The following is a 17,202-nucleotide window of genomic DNA, read 5'->3' on the forward strand; positions in this document are numbered from 1 at the left end:
GCCTTTTAAGTCATTCAATCAACAGATATTTATAACCGACTTACTTACTACATGCCAGCCGTATACTAGTCATTTGCTATATAATGATGAACGGGATGTCCACCACACCAGTGTAACGAGTCAAGCATGGAGCATAATAAGTCAAGTCCTGGAGCTTATGGTCCAGAGATCTGCTCCCTCTCCCTCTTTAAACAAAGACTAACTGGTTGGCAATCATCCTGGGAATCTCAAAAGGCAAAGAAGGTAGTTCCAGAGAGCTCATGCAAGGAAAGCAAAGATTCTTTCCTGCCTAACGAAAGTGAAGACATAAACCATGGAAAGTCAAATCAATCTTTCCTTACTTTCTTGGAACCCCAACTGCTACGGACCCCTAAAGATGGATGTTCTATCTTAAGGCTGTAAATTTTCCATAATTATATTCCCAGCAGTCAGATGCTAGGGCCATGAGGGAAGGAAACACACCCTGGTCACCCCCACTCACGTTAAATGTTGAATTATCTTACAGTTGATAGTTCCCTAGATTCCTCGACCTTTAAATGCCAAACACTACTCGCCTTTTGAATTTTAATCAATTTATTTTTTTCAACTGGAAATGTCAGGCTTCTGTATGGAATTACTTGGCGCTGCTGATGTGATAAAGACTCAGAGTTCAGTGTCTGAAGTCCTGGAGTAGCAGAGGAACCAGCACACATCAAGAGACATCATTTGCAGGCAGCCAAATAAGGGAGTGAGAGAACATACATTTTTCATTAGCTTTCATTTAGAGGTTTGGGACTTGAATTTATTTTGTCTCCTATCCTCCAGCATGGACAAAACTACTCAGGAATGTTAATGACTTAGACCGTGTCACTAAGACAGCTGAAGAGGGAATGTGATCTCTTATTTATAAAGAGCCTACTGTGTGTCTGAAAATATTATCATCTAACTCTCACCCAAACTCTGTGATATAATAAAATAGTTATGATTCTTATTTCATGGAAGAGGAAACTGAGGCTCAGAGAAACTTGCTAGCTACTGCACAGTGTGTGACATAGCACAAACTGTGGACTTGTTGAGTCCAAAACACCTGCTCTTGCCATTATACCAATTGTCCTGAACTAAGTCAATATTCCTTTACCCATTTCTCAGGATAATAATCAGTCTTCAAGTGTGTTTAAGCTGAGCATGACGGGCTCACCCGATCCATCTACTCTTGGCTTAACTGATCTGACCCAGGGCCTTCACACTCATGTATTTTGTATCCACATAAATAACTTCTATAATATTTGACTTCTGTGAAAAAATAATGTCGAGCCTGTTCTCCACCAGATGGTCATCAGTTTGACCACCAGGAGAGGTGCCTGGCACATAGTAGGCACTCAATACATATTTGTTCATTTTTTCTCTTTTTGTAGCTGTCTCTGTCTCCAATTCTTTCTCTTTCCTTCTTTCTCTTTCTCTTCCCTCGATGTGTATTCCAGCATTTATCTCTAGGTTAAGAAAATGCCAAAGTGATCTTAGAAATTCATGGATCTTTCCCTTCATTAAACCATTACTGTCTCCTTGGCTGACTAAATAAAGCTAACATTTAAGTCACAGAACAGTTCCCAAGGTAATAATAGAGAAGTAGAACTCCACTCATCACCGACTAGTTTCACCTTTTACGAAAAGGCTGTTTGGTCAAGCCCACAGATCCACAGTCCACACTCCATCCATATGCCCACTTTCTGTCTAGAGAACTATCTGCCCAGCAGGTTTAGAAGACTGAAAATTCCTAGGCAGGAGTGGACTTGTCCAGGGCTGTCACTGCATCCTGCCTCTATCTCCACAGCGAGGGAGGTGCTAAAAGCTTATTTAAGCAGCTAACAGCAGACAGGCTCAGTACCCTTAGGTGACTTCTCCATCAACTGGTCCCCTGGGGAAAGAAACCTGCCAATGCCCCAACGCATCTTTGTAGCTTCGTCTGTTGCCACCTACTCTAAATCTTCTACTCAAAAGATTGAACTCAAATGCACACAGAGGCTGAGCAGTTAATATAAACGCGTACATTGGCCCAAGAGAATTAGACTAGATGGTGCCTATGAAAGGGGCAGCTTTTACCTAGATTCACAGATTGTGCTCGGGAGGAAGATGGCCCTGTGCTGCTAGAGCTTAAAATTTTCAAAAGGATTCTGATATCTAGTATATTTACATCTGTCAATCTTAACTACCATTTCAAATATTCTAAAATTAGGTGTGTGACTGTGGAAACCCCTCTTCTTTCATCCTGTGATTCCCTATAATCTGTGTTTGCTGACCCCTGGATTTTCTTCAGGCTGTTCCCTCTACCTAGAATCTTGGCCCTCTGTCCCCATCTATACACATTCTGAGATGCCACCTCCTCTGTGAAGCATTTGCCCACTTATAACTGACCTTTCTCTCCTCTGTGTTCCCAGGATATGTTTCATGGACTTAAATAAATGCAACACTTGGTAGACTTTGAGTTCCTTGGATCTTACTCAAAACTTCATTCCCCCTTTTCCCATACCATCCATCTCTAGGTCTAATACTCAATAAATATCTTTAGAAACAAGGATTAAATGAATAAATGAACTAATGCACAAATAAAAGATGGTGTAGTCTGATAGAAGGAGCCTGAAGCTTGGAGACAGACTTGGATCTTTGGGTTCCAATTGAAGGTCTGCCAGTTACTAACATTGTGATCTTGGAAAATACTATTCTTGTTGCCTGTAAAAGAAAGACAAAGATGTCTACGCTGCAAGGCTGTTGTGATGATTAAGGAAAATGCGCTTCAGAGCTTGGACCAATGCTCTTACGTCTCCTATTGCAGTGTTTTTTTTAAACATGCCTGATCATAAGAATCACTGAGCCATTTATTATTAATCATCCAGGGCCCACCCAAGGCATATCGAATCCTAACCATTAGTGGAAGAGCCTAGGGATATGTGTTCTTATAACCAGAAGGAATTAGAAAATAAAACACACTCTTTGTTACCACTTCTATACTCCTAATAGCAGCCTCCTGGATGTCTCAAGGTATTTCAAACTTTTGGGGTCACACTGACTGCTAATATTTAAATAAAAATGGAACCCACCCTGACTCCTTTCCTTAGTCTGAGGATGAGGTCATGTGCTAAGTAAAAGCAGTAATTGAAGATTTATTGGTAGGAGTCTTACTATGAAAGTTATTTCAAAAATCATTTCCTGACTCCATAGGGTCCCATTAAAATGTTAGCACCATAAGGGCAGGGAATATTTTGTTTGTTGTTATATCCCCAGAGCTTAGAACATGCCTGAAACATAGGTGTGCAATTAACATTTTCTGAATTAGATCAGATAACTCGGTTTGCAGCACATGTGCTCTAAGAATAGGCTCACATATTGAATATCAAATGGTTCTTTCACTTCAACTCTCAATCCCAAACAGCATCTGGGGTAAAACCATGCAAAGGACACTTCAAGTCCCAGATCAAACCCTCAGTAGCTGAAACTTTAGCAGAAGAGTTGATGGTTCTATCACTGCCTGTGTTACCTTCTCATTAGTCACTTTATGGACAGTCTGTCCAAGCACATGCCTTCATGATGAATAGGACCAAGGGATGGATAAGAAAGAGGGAAGTATTAGTATGGCCATTCACCGTGGCAGGCTCCAAGGAATGTTTCTGATGAAAAACAAGTATGAAATCTTGAACTGTTCATTGTTAAATCACAATGGAAAGAAGCAGAAATAGAGACAATTTATTTACTCAATTGCTATATTGGTCAGCAACAACAACTATAAATTGGAAAAATAAAAAGAACCATATTGTGTTGAATATATATGTTTGTTTACACAATCCAAGGGAGCAATGTTGTAATAACTCACTGATTAAATCAGAAGTTAACTTTAATTTTACAATTTATTGAAAATAATTAAGTATATAGTGAAAGGAAAATGCCCTTTGCCAAAGGAGGAAGAGGCAAGATAAGGATTAACTACCAGGTGGCCAAGACACAAAATTCCATACATAAATAACCAAAAAACAAATAAATATATTAATATATAAATAGATAAGAGTAAATATTTCAGGACAGGGAAATACTGACTATATAGCTGAATCATATCATGGGGAAAGATAATGTAAGATATCACAGTCATTTGAAATAAAAGACCTTTAGTTAATTCTTCCTATTCCAGTATGATTCCTTTGGTAGAATGTACATTTTTCTTTTTCTATTTTTCACTCCTTCCTTTTATTTTTTTTTTTTTTTTTTTTGCGGTATGCGGGCCTCTCACTGCTGTGGCCTCTCGCATTGCGGGGTACAGGCTCCGGACGCGCAGGCTCAGCGGCCATGGCTCACGGGCCCAGCCGCTCCGCGGCATGGGGGATCTTCCTGGACCGGGGCACGAACCCGCGTCCCCTGCATCGGCAGGCGGACTCTCAATCACTGTGCCACCAGGGAAGCCTACTCTTTCCTTTTTTTTACTTTTTATTTTTAATACTTCTTCCTTTTAATAGAAGTATACACCTATGCCCTTTGTCATGTGGCTTTGATGCCTCTAAGTAGAGTAGGTGGAGTATACATCCCCACCAGGACCCCACCTCCAAACACTTTGGGCTTAGACATCTGGCTTACTTCGGCCAATAGTATATTGACAGATACGCCATGAACAGAGGCTTTAAATGTGCTTGCTCGATTTGTTTTGGTCTCTTGTGCTTTTACCACCCACCATGAGAAGACCATGCCATGGGTAGCCTGAGGCCCAGAATGAAACACCTGTGACACGAATGACACACAACCTGTGGCAGAGTACCTACCCATCCTCTTTGCAGGCAATCCATAAACTAGTGAGTCAAAGAGTCAGGATCATACATGATTTTGCTGTAAAACCACCAAGATTTTAGGTAACATCATCACAATAATATATGGCTACTATAATCCCTATAAACCTGCAACTTCTGATGAATATTACTATCGTTCAAGGTGACCTTCACTTCACCTGAATTGCTCTAGCTCCATGCATGCACGGAACTTGGGCTGTAGGAAGCAGTGTAATTTATAACATCTCTGGTGGAATCTCATGTAGCTATTTGTGACAAACTGGGTGGTATGTATACAGATATTTCTAAATCTTAATGACACCTGTCCTACCTTGAGCAGTAACTGTACATGGAACTAGGGTCATATGACTTTGTGCTCAATAATGAAAGAAATCTTTATTGGTAAGGAAAGTCTAGATTATGATGCAGTGATTAAAAAATTCTCAAAAGGGAACACTTCTACACTGTTGATGGGAATGTAAATCGGTGCAGCCACTATGGAAAACAGTGTGAAGCCTCCTCCAAAAACTAAAAATAGAGTTGCCCCATGATCCAGCAATCCCACTCCAGGGCATTTATCTGAAGAAAACTATAATTCAAAAAAAATACATGCACACCTATGTTCACAGCAGCACTATTCACAATAGCCAAGACATGGAAGAACCCCAATTGTCCATCAACAGATGAATGGATAAAGAAGATGTGGTACATATATACAATGGAATACTACTCAGCCATAAAAAAAGAATGAAATCATGCATTTGCAGCAACATGGATGGACCTAGAGATTATCATATTAAGTGAAATAAGTCAAAAAGAGAAAGACAAATACCATATGATATCACTTGTGTGGAATCTAAAATACAACACAAAGTAACTTATCTATGAAACAGAAACAGACTTACAGACATAGAGAACAGTCTTGTGGCTGCCAAGGGGGAGAGAGGGTAGGGGAGGGATGGATTTGAAGTTTGGGGTTAGCAAATGCAAACTATGGTATATAGAATGGATAAACAATAAGGTCCTACTATATAACACAGGGAATTATATTCAATATCCTGTAATAAACCATAATGGAAAAATATGAAAAAAGAATGTACATGTGTAACTGAATCACTTTGCTATACAGCAGAAATTAACACAACATTGTAAATCAACTATACTTAAATAAAAAAAAATTTTGAAAAATCTCAGTGGTTTAGAAAAACTCAGGTATTTTTTTAAACATCTTTATTGGAGTATAATTGCTTTACAACGTTGTGTTAGATTCTGCTGTACAACAAAGTGAACCAGTTATATGTATACATATATCTCCATAACACCTCCCTCTTGTGCCTCCCTCCTACCCTCCCTATCCCACCCCTCTAGGTGGTCACACGTACGGAGCTGATCTCCCTGTGCTAGGCAGCTGCTTCCCACTAGCTATTTTACATTTGGTAGTGTATATATGTCAATACTACTCTTTCACTTCATTCCAGTTTACCCTTTCCCTCACCATGTCCTCAAGTCCATTCTCTACCTCTGCGTCTTTATTCCAGTCCTGCCCCTAGGTTCATCAGAATCATTTTATTTTTTATAAGATTCCATATATGTGCGTTTGCATATGGTATTTGTTTTTCTCTTTGTGACTTACTTCACTCCATATGACAGAAACTAGGTTCATCCACCTCACTACAAATAACTCAATTTTGTTTCCTTTTATGGCTGAGTAATATTCCACTGTGTATATTTGCCACATCCTCTTCATCCATTCATCAGTCGATGGACACTTAGGTTGCTTCCCTGTCCTGGCTAGTGTAGATAGTGCTGCAATGAACATTGTGGTACATGACTCATTTTGAATTATGGTTTTATCAGGGTATATGCCCAGTAGTGGGATTGCTGGGTTGTATGGTAGTTCTATGTTTAGTTTTCTAAGGAACCTCCATACTGTTCTCCATAGTGGCTGTATCAATTTACATTCCCACCAACAGTGCAAGAGGATTCCCTTTTCTCCACACCCTCTCCAGCATTTATTGTTTGTAGATTTTTGGGTGATGGCCATTCCGACCAGTGTGAGGTGATATCTCATTGTAGTTTTGATTTGCATTTCTCTAATGATTAGTGATGTTGAGCATTCTTTCACGTGTTTGTTGGAAATCTGTGTATCTTCTTTGGAGAAATGTCTATTTAGGTCTTCTGCCCATTTTTGGATTGGGTTGTTTGAGTTTTTGATATTGAGCTGCCTAAGCTGCTTGTATATTTTGGAGATTAATCCTTTGTCAGTTGCTTCACTTGCAAATATTTTCTCCCATTCTGAGGGTTGTCTTTTTGTCTTGTTTATGGTTTCCTTTGCTGTGCAAAAGCTTTTAAGTTTCATTAGGTCCCACTTGTTTATTTTTCTCTTTATTTCCAATTCTCTAGGAAGTGGGTCAAAAAGGATCTTGCTGTGATTTATGTCATAGAGTGTTCTGCCTATGTTTTCCTCTAAGATTTTTATAGTGTCTGGCCTTACATTTAGGTCTTTAATCCATTTTGAGTTTATTTCTGTGCATGGTGTTGGGAAGTGTTCTAATTTCATTCTTTTACATGTAGCTGTCCAGTTTTCGCAGCATCACTTCTTAAAGAGGCTGTCTTTTCTCCTCCTTTGTCATAGATTAGTTGACCACAGGTGCGTGGATTTATCTCTGGGCTTTCTATCCTGTTCCACTTATCTATATTTCTGTTTTTGTGCCAGTACCTTACTGTCTTGATTACTGTAGCTTTGTAGTATAGTCTGAAGTCAGGGAGCCTGATTCCTCCAGCTCTGTTCTTCTTTCTCAAGATTGCTTTGGCTATTCGGGATCTTTTGTATTTCCATACAAATTGTGAAATTTTTTGTTCTAGTTCTGTGAAAAATGCCACTGGTAGTCTGATAGGGATTGCATTGAATCTGGAGATTGCTTTGGGTAGTATGGTCATTTTCACAATGTTGATTCTTCCAATCCAATCTTGGTATAAAGATATACCAAGAACATGGTTTATCTCTCTATGTGTTTGTATTGTCTTTAAATTCTTTCAACAGTGTTTTATAGTTTTCTACATACAGGTTTTTTGTCTCCTTAGGAAGGTTTATTCCTAGGTTGCAATGGTATATGGGATTGTTTCCTTAATTTCTCTTTCAGATTTTTCATCATTAGTGTATAGGAATGCAAGAGATTTCTGTGCATTAATTTTGTACCCTGCTACTTACCAAATTCATTGATTAGCTCTAGTAGTTTTCTGGTAGCATCTTTAGAATTCTCTATGTATAGCATCATGTCATCTGCAAACAGTGACAGTTTTACTTCTTTTCCTATTTGGGTTCCTTTTATTTCTTTTTGTTCTATGATTGTTGTGGCTAAAACTTCCAAAACTATGCTGAATAATAGCGGTGAGAGTGGGCAACCTTGTCTTGTTCTTGATCTTAGAGGAAACGGTTTCAATTGTTCACCATTGAGAACGATGTTGGCTGTGGGTTTGTTATATATGGCCTTTATTATGTTGAGGTAGGTTTCCTCTCTGCCCACTTTTTGGGGAGTTTTTATCATAAATGGGTGTTAAATTCTGTTGAAAGATTTTTCTGCATCTATTGAGATGATCATATGGTTTTTATCCTTCAGTTTGTTAATATGGTGTATCACATTGATTGATTTGCGTATATTGAAGAATCCTTGCATTCCTGGGATAAACCCCACTTGATTATGGTGTATGATCCTTTTAATGTGTTGTTGGATTCTGTTTGCTAGTATTTTGTTGAGGATTTTTGCATCTATGTTCATCAGTGATGTTGGTCCCTAGTTTTCTTTTTTTGTGACATCTTTGTCTGGTTTTGGTATCAGGGTGATGGTGGCCTCGTAGAATGAGTTTGGGAGTTTTCCTCCCTCTGCTATATTTTGGAAGAGTTTGAGAAAGAATAGGTGTTAGCTCTTCTCTAAATCCTTGATAGAATTCACCTGTGAATCCATCTGGCCCTGGGCTTTTGTTTGTTGGAAGATTTTTAATCACAGTTTTAATTTCAGTACTTGTGATTTGTTTGTTCATATTTTCCTAGTTCAGTCTTGGAAGTTTGTACGTTTCTAAGAATGTTTCTATTTCTTCCAGGTTGTCCATTTTATTGGCATAAAGTTGCTTGTAGTAATCTCTCATGATCCTCTGGATTTCTTCAGTGTCAGTTGTTACTTCTCCTTTTTCATTTCTAATTCTGTTGATTGGAGTCTTCTCTCTTCTTTGCTTGATGAGTCTGGCTACTGGTTTATCAATTTTATCTTCTCAAAGAACCAGCTTTTAGTTTTATTGATCTTTTCTATTGTTTACTTCATTTCTTTTTCATTTATTTGTGATCTGATCTCTATGATTTCTTTCCTTCTGCTAACTTTGGGGGTTTTGTTCTTCTTTTTCTATTTGCTTCAGGCATAAAATTAGGTTATTTGAGATGTTTCTTGTTTCTTGACGTAGGGTTGTATTGCTATAAACTTCCCTCTTAAAACTTCTTTTGCTACATCTCATAGGTTTTGGGCCATCGTGTTTTTATTGTCATGTGTTTCTAGGTATTTTTTGAAATCTTTGATTTCTTCAGTGATTTCTTGGTTATTTAGCATTGTATTGTTTAGCCTCCATATGTTTGTATTTTTTACAGCCTTTTTCCTGTAATTTTTTCCTGTAATTGATACCTAGTCTCATAGCATTGTGGTTGGAAAAGATACTTGATACGATTTCAATTTTCTTAAATTTACCGTGGCTTGATTGTGACCCCAGTTATGATCTATCCTGGAGAATGTTCCATGAGCACTTGAGAAGAAAGAGTATTCTGTTGTTTTTGGATGGAATGTCCTATAAATATCAATTAAGTCCATCTTGTTTAATGTATCATTTGAAGTTTGTGTTTCTTTATTTATTTTCATTTTTGTTGATCTGTCCATTGGTGAAAGTGGGGTGTTAAAGTCCCCTACTATGATTGTATTACTGTTGATTCCCCTTTTATGGCTGTTAGCATTTGCCTTATGTATTGAGGTGCTCCTATGTTGGGTGCCTAAATAATTTCAATTTTTATAACTTCTTCTTGGATTGATCCCTTGATCATTATGTTATGTCCTTCTTTGTCTCTTATAACATTCTTTATTTTAAAGTCTATTTTATCTGATATGAGTATTGCTACTCCAGGTTTCTTTTGATTGCCATATGTATGGAATATCTTTTTCCATCCCCTCACTTTCAGTCTGTATGTATCCCTAGGTCTGAAGTGGGTCTCTTGTAGACAACATATATACAGGTCTTGTTTTTGTATCCATTCAGCCAGTCTGTGTCTTTTGGTTGGAACATTTAATGCATTTACATTTAAGGTAATTATTGATATGTATGTTCTTACTATCATTTTCTTAATTGTTTGGGGTTTGTTATTGTAGTTCTTTTCCTTCTCTTGTGTTTCCTGCCTAGAGAAGTTCCTTTAGCATTTGTGGTAGAGCTGGTTTGGTGGTGCTGAATTTTCTTAACTTTTTCTTGTCTGTAAAGGTTTTAATTTCCCCATCGAATCTGAATGAGATCGTTGCTGGGTAGAGTAATCTTAGTTTTTTCTCTTTCATCATTTTAAATATGTCCTGCCACTCCCTTCTAGCTTGCAGAATTTCTGCTGAAAGATCAGCTGTGAACCTTATGGGGTTTCCTTTGTATGTAATTTGTTGCTTTTCCCTTGCTGCTTTTAATATTTTTTCTTTGAATTTAATTTTTGATAGTTTGATTAATATGTTTCTTGGCATGTTTCTCCTTGGATTTATCCTGTATGGGACTCTCTGTGCTTCCTGGACTTGATTGTCTATTTCCTTTCCCATGTTAAGGACGTTTTGAACTATAATCTCTTCACATATTTTCTCAGACCCTTTCTTTTTCTCTTCTTCTGGGACCCCTATAATTCAAATGGTGGTGCATTTAATGTTGTCTCAGAAGTCTCTGAGACTATCCACAATTCTTTCCATTCTTTTTTCTTCATTCTGCTCTGCAGTAGTTATTTCCACTATTTTATCTTCCAGGTCACTTATCCGTTCTTCAGCCTCAGTTATTCTGCTATTGATTACTAAATTTCATTTATTGTGTTGTTCATCATTGTTTGTTTGCTCTTTAGTTCTTCTAGGTCCTTGTTAACTGTTTCTTGTATTTTCTCCATTCTATTTCCCAGATTTCAGATCATCTTTACTATCATTACTCTGAATTCTTTTTCAGGTTGACTGCCTATTTAACCTTCATTTGTTTGGTCTGGGTGGTTTTTACCTTGCTCATTCATCTGTTGCATATTTCTCTGTTTTCTAATTTTGTTTAACTTACTGTGTTTGGGGTCTCCTTTTTTCAGGCTGCAGGTTCATAGTTCCTATTATTTTTGGTGTCTGCCCCCAGTGGGTGAGGTTGGTTCAATGGGTTGTGTAGGCTTCCTAGTGGGGGGACTGATGCCTGTGTTCTGGTGAGTGGGGCCGTATCTTGTCCTTCTGGTGGGCAGGGCCATATCTGGTGGTGTGTTTTGGAGTGTCTGTGAACTTAGTGAGACTTTAGGCAGCCTCTCTGCTAATGGGTTGGGTTGTGTTCCTGTCTTCCCAGTTGTTTGGCATGGGGCATCCAGCACTGGAGCTTGCTGACCATTAGGTGGAGCTGGGTCTTAGTGCTGAGACGAAGATCTCTGGGAGAGCTCTCGCCTATTGATATTATGTGGGACTGGGAGGTCTGTGGCGGTCAAATGTCTTGGACTTGCCCCTCCTACCTTGGAGGCTCAGTCCTGACACCTGGCTGGAACACCAGTACCCTGTCAGCCACGTGGCTCAGAAGAAAAGGAAGAGAGAAAACAAAAACAAACCAACAGAAAACAAAAAAACAAACAGACAGAATCCTAGGACAAATGGTAAAAGCCAACTTATACAGACAAAATCACACAAATAAGCATACACATATACACTCACAAAAAGAGAAAAGGGAAAAATATATATATATATATTTTAAAAAAAAGGAAGAGAGCAACCAAACGAGAAACAAATCCACCAATGACAATAAGCACTAAATACTAAACTAAGATAAACATAAAATCAGAAAGAAGTTAGATGCAGAAAGCAAACTCCAAGTCCACAGTTGCTCCCAAAGTCCACCACCTCAATTTTGATAAAATTTGTTGTCTATTCAGGTATTCCACAGATGCAGGGTTTATCAAGTTGATTGTGGGGATTTAATCCACTGCTCCTGAGGCTGCACAGAAAAATTTCCCTTTCTCTTCTTTGTTCGCACAGTCCTGGGGTTCAGCTTTGGTTTTGGCCCCACCCCTGTGTGTAGGCTGCCTTCAGAAGTCTGTTCCCCACCCAGACAGGACGGGGTTAAAGCAGCGGCTGATTAGGGCTCTCTTCCTCATTCAGGCCGGGGGGAGCAAGGGGTACGTAGTCATAATTGGAATGCAGGGTGAGCCTGAGGCGGCAAAGGCCGGCATGACATTGCAACACCCGTGCTGTGTGTTCTCCTGGGGAAGCTGTCCCTGGATCTCGGGACCCTGGCAGTGGCAGGCTGCACAGGCTCCAGTGGGGCTGTGGATAGTGACCTGTGCCTGCACACAGGATTCTTGGTGGCAGTGGGAGCAGCGTTAGCGGTTCATGTCAATCTCTGTGGTCTGAGCTGATAACTGCGTCTTGTGCCTACCTCTGGAGCTCACTTAGGCAGTGTTCTGCCTTCTGTGGGCACACTGGAAAGGAATCCCCTCTCCTCACACACCCAGAAACAAAGGTTTATTTCCTCTCCGGCAGGTCCAGACCTTTTCCCGGACTCCCTCCCAGCTAGCTGTGTCACACTAGCCCCCTTCAGGCTGACTTCATGCAGCCAACCCCAGTCCTATCCCTGGGATCTGACCTCCAAAGCCAGAGCCTCAGCTCCCAGCCCCGATCCATCCCGGCGAGTGAGCAGACAAGCCTCTCAGGCTGGTGAGTGCTGGTTGGCACCGATCCTCTGTGCGCGAATCTCTCCGCTTTGCCCTCCACACCCCTGTGGCTGTGCTCTCCTCCGTGGCTCTGAAGCTTCCCCCGCCTGCCCACTCCCCATCCCCACCAGTGAAGAGGCTTCCTAGTGTGTGGAAACTTTTCCTCCTTCACAGCTCCCTCCCAGAGGTACAGGTCCCATCCCTATTCTTTTGTCCCTGTTTTTTCTTTTTCTTTTGCCCTACTCGGGTACATGGGGATTTTCTTGCCTTTTGGGAAGCCTGGGGTCTTCTGCTAGCGTTCAGTAGATGTTCTGTAGGAGTTTTTCTTCATGTAGATGAATTTTTGATGTATTTATGGGGAGGAAGGTGATCTCCACTTCTTACTCCTCTGCCATCTTGAAGGTCACTCTATTTTTCACTAAGACCAACTATCATCTATCTGGTGACTCAGTGATAGAGGCTGATGGAGGTTTTGTCATCCTACAGCTGTGCCATTTGGAACACATGGCCTCCATGGTCAATGTGGCAGGTAAATGGAAGTGCAAAAAAGGTCTTAGAGTGGAAATTAAATATTTCATCTCAGAGATGATACACATCACCTCCTCTCAGAGCCCATTGTCTAGTACTAGACACATGGTCCTATCAGACTACAAGGCAGTAGGGAAATGTAATTATTATCCTGTGCCTGAAAGAGAGTGGAACTGGATATAGGTAAACACTGAAAATCTCAACCACAAAATCATATTGTTCTAGTTTATTAAATGGAGAAGATAATCAGTGGGTTGTCATTGTGCTGACGATAATTACTGTGTCAAACATGACACATGACAAACTTTAGCGGATTGATGTGTGAACACAATTTTTAAAATGTATCCTGAAGTATAACTAGTGACATATACACTTAAAATGAGTATCTCTATTAACACAAAAGAATATTCAGTAAGAGCTCACCAGCACTCTTGAGTGGTGGAAGCCTCTTAGATACTACTTTCTATACCTCGGTTTGGGGTAATTAACCTGTCTGTTATAATTGGAATCCCACAGAGAAAAGGGCACAACCTTCTGAGGCCTTCTGGGAGTAGAACTGTAAAGGATATGAGGTAGAAGGACGGAGCATTTTAAGTCTCTCCAGAGACATAAATGGCTTTGGGGTAGATAAAACATTCCCAAATTGCTCTGAAGCCAACCAAGTATTAAAAATTCCATGCAACAGAGAGCTCTGTTAAACTGAAATAAGACACCATGTAGACATTCAGCCTGGGGGAAACAACCAACTCTACTCTAGAGGTCATGGTTGGCGGGAGGTGGGTTGATCATGGAAGTGTGTAGCCATGGCTCATAATGCATGAACCTGACAATGTTTGCCTACTATCTAATGAGCTAGACTCTCCAATAAGACATCAGTGCCCAAAGTACTGAAACTGTGAATTGGAAGAAATAACCACAGGGATAATAAAACTGTTTTATAGGCTTAGAAAAATAGAAAGCAGTGTTTCAAAATGAGTCATGCTATACAACTGGTAAGTCCATACAGGAAGAAAAATTGGTAATAGGGAGTTAATAAGAGAGAACTAGATGAAAACTGTGCCTTTGTATCTTGGCTATGATTTTATTTCTAACATCTCTATTGGGTATAAAGAGTAAGAGCTGCCTGGGAAGTAACATTGTCCAGACACAATTCCCAGAAGTATCATTTTACTTTTGTTCTTCCAAGCAATTGTGTTAAATTTATGACTATCCCAAGCTGCCAGCCACACCTCCTGAGTGTGAGCTGCTGGGCCACAGGGCTCTATTTTCCCAGCTCAGCTCAGAGTCCTAGAGACCTGTTCATTGCAGCTTCTGTAAAACTATCTGGTTCTGTTCTAAGGAAGAGTGGATACAATAGATGACCGTTCTTCAAATGGTGAAAAAATATGAGACGACTCTAATATTGGGTTGAAAAACTGTATATCCATGTAAATAAAGTGACATATATGCCTGTCAATGTTCTTGGGAGGGTCACTGCCTTCAAGGTTCTGGGATATCTAATTGTTAGCTCTTCTTTATTGGCTGAGGGTAAATGGTGTACTTCAGAAAGAATCTACAATGTTTATGCCAAATTTTTTACAGGCTAGGAGTGTCATTCTTGTACACAATATTCTGAAGTGAATTAGAACTTACATCATCTGTAGGTCATCTTGCATAAAGTTGAAAACACATGAACCTAGCACTACACACACACACATGTGTACACATATACACACACATATACATGTATAAATTGATTGTTATTATTTTAGCGGCCATATGCTCCTAGGAAACACTAACGTCTTTCTTTAATTTACCATGGATTCTGGCCAAATGCAAGGATTTCTGTACTTTGAAGAGTACAGCATTACAGCATTCACCGTTTTTTTTCCAATTAGTAAGAAAAAGTAAAAGTAAAATGTCTCAGAGACTCTTAGAAAATCTTTCCCTGAAAACCAAGGCATTGTGGCCATTGTCATGATTATAACCATTCCTTTATCTGGGGACAAGAATGGACTTGAAAACGTTGTTACCTAGAGACCATAGAACACAAGGTGTGAGTCCTTCAACTCTCAAGGGAAAATGTATGTAAGTTACCATAAAAGTAAACAATAAATGTTGAGATATTCTGTAGTCTTTTTATCTTACATCATGGCATGATAAATGTTTCACGCTTATTACCTTGCTATATCCCTATCAGTAAATAGGAGAAACTTAACTTACTTTTAAATATTTTTCCTAGAGAAGAGAGGAAGCCCCACTTACAGAGCCCCACATGCAAAAGGAAAACTTGTCACTGTATATTACTACCGTCACACATGCTGAGAATAAGTGAGACAGGCAGGTTCTCACCCCCAGGAGAAATAGTGTGGGATTGTGGTCTGCTGAGGATAACAGGGCTGGTCACACATACCTGCTCACCTCTTCTAAGATGGAAAAGGAGGGCATAGTCTTCACTGCTTCCAGAAAAGAAAAAAAATTAACCTACTCCAGTAACAAGACAAGAAGCCATACCAAGCATTTTCTTCATTTTGCACCAAGACATTTTAAGTTGAAAATAAAAATATTTTTCTAAAGGAACAATCTTTCCTTTCATGTGTCATGTGTCTTCTAACACATCCACTCACTGCCTTATACAAAGAATCAAGTGTATCTCTGCTGATCCCCAGAATACCAGCTTCCTGCTGTATTCGTGGAGTTCTTCCTTTTCCCTTATCACATCTTCTCCTTACTCCTTGCATTTAGATTATTTCTCTCATTCCCATCTTACCTTTTGAAGGTTTTCCTTTTTCTCTGTCATTAAATTATGGGATTCAGACATTTTTCCTTGAAGTACAAAATAAACCACTCTCAAAGAGATTCGAGGTCCTGGTGGAACTTAAATCACAGCATTGGCAACCTAAAATGGAAAGTGACAGAATGAAATGTTTTAATTCGGGGGGTTTACAGTCTTCTTAATTATTTTCATTTCTCTCTGTCTAATGTTTTTGTCCCAATGGGGAAAAGAGAGGTGTTATTTATCCATCTCCTTCAAACCAAAATATAAATTCTATGCAAATTTAAACATTCCAGATCATCGAAGTCCCTTGGCCATTATACCACCTAAATTTGCTCATTGGTTATCTCTCCCTCAGACTTAAGTACCCTTAGTCACCTCTCTGTCCCAAGATCTACCCCATCACCAACATCCCCTGCCTATGTGCACAATCTCTCTTCTCCTCACCTGATATTAGTTTTCTTTATCTCTTTTTCTTGGGTTTACCCAGGCAACTCAAAATCCCTCTTAACTTTTTTTTTCTCATTTTTCTATTGTGTTAATATATACATAAAAAATTTATTATTTTAATCATTCATAAGTCTACAATTCAGTGGTATTAAATACATTCATAATGTTGGCTAACCATCACCATTTTATATACCCCAAACTTTTTCATCATCCTCAACAAATACTCTGTACCCATAAAATTATAACTAATCCTTCCCCTCTTCCCCTAGCCCCTGGTGACCTCTATTCTACTGTCTGTCTCTGTGAATTTGCTTATTATAGGTAGTTCATGTAAGTGGAATCATACAAAATTTGTGTATCTATATCTGGCTTATTTCACTAAGCATACTGTCTTGAAGGGATGTCTATGTTTTAATAATTATCAAAACTTTAGTATTTTTTTCTATTGAGTATTATTCCATTGTATGTATATACCACATTTTATTTATCCATTAACCTGTTGATGGGAACTAGGACTATTTCCACCTTCTGGTTATTGTGAATAATACTGCAATGAACACTGATGTACAAATATCTGTTTGAGTCTCTGCTTTTAATTCTTTTGAGTATATGCCTATGAGTGGAATTGCTGGGTTGCATGGTAGTTCTATGTTTAATCTTTTGAGAAACTGCCAAACTGCTTTCCACAGTGGCAGCATTTTACATTCCCACCACTCATGCATGGGGGTTGAATTTCCCCATATCCTTGCCAACAC

General features: G+C 39.2%; 1 protein-coding gene across 12 annotated transcripts in view; it reads right to left on the minus strand.

Moving 5' to 3' along the window:
- ASTN2 (astrotactin 2) overlaps nt 1-17,202 on the minus strand; it is a 1,502,867-nt gene that overhangs the window by 1,036,899 nt on the left and 448,766 nt on the right. For all 12 annotated transcript variants that reach the window (XM_079927232.1, XM_079927229.1, XM_079927230.1 and 9 more), the window contains one exon: nt 15,992-16,120. The gene's annotated coding sequence lies outside the window, so the exon portion shown is untranslated. The remainder of the gene's footprint in view (nt 1-15,991; nt 16,121-17,202) is intronic.

The sequence above is a fragment of the Stenella coeruleoalba genome (assembly GCF_951394435.1).
Source record: "Stenella coeruleoalba genome assembly, chromosome: 7".
Classification (NCBI taxonomy): domain Eukaryota; kingdom Metazoa; phylum Chordata; class Mammalia; order Artiodactyla; family Delphinidae; genus Stenella; species Stenella coeruleoalba.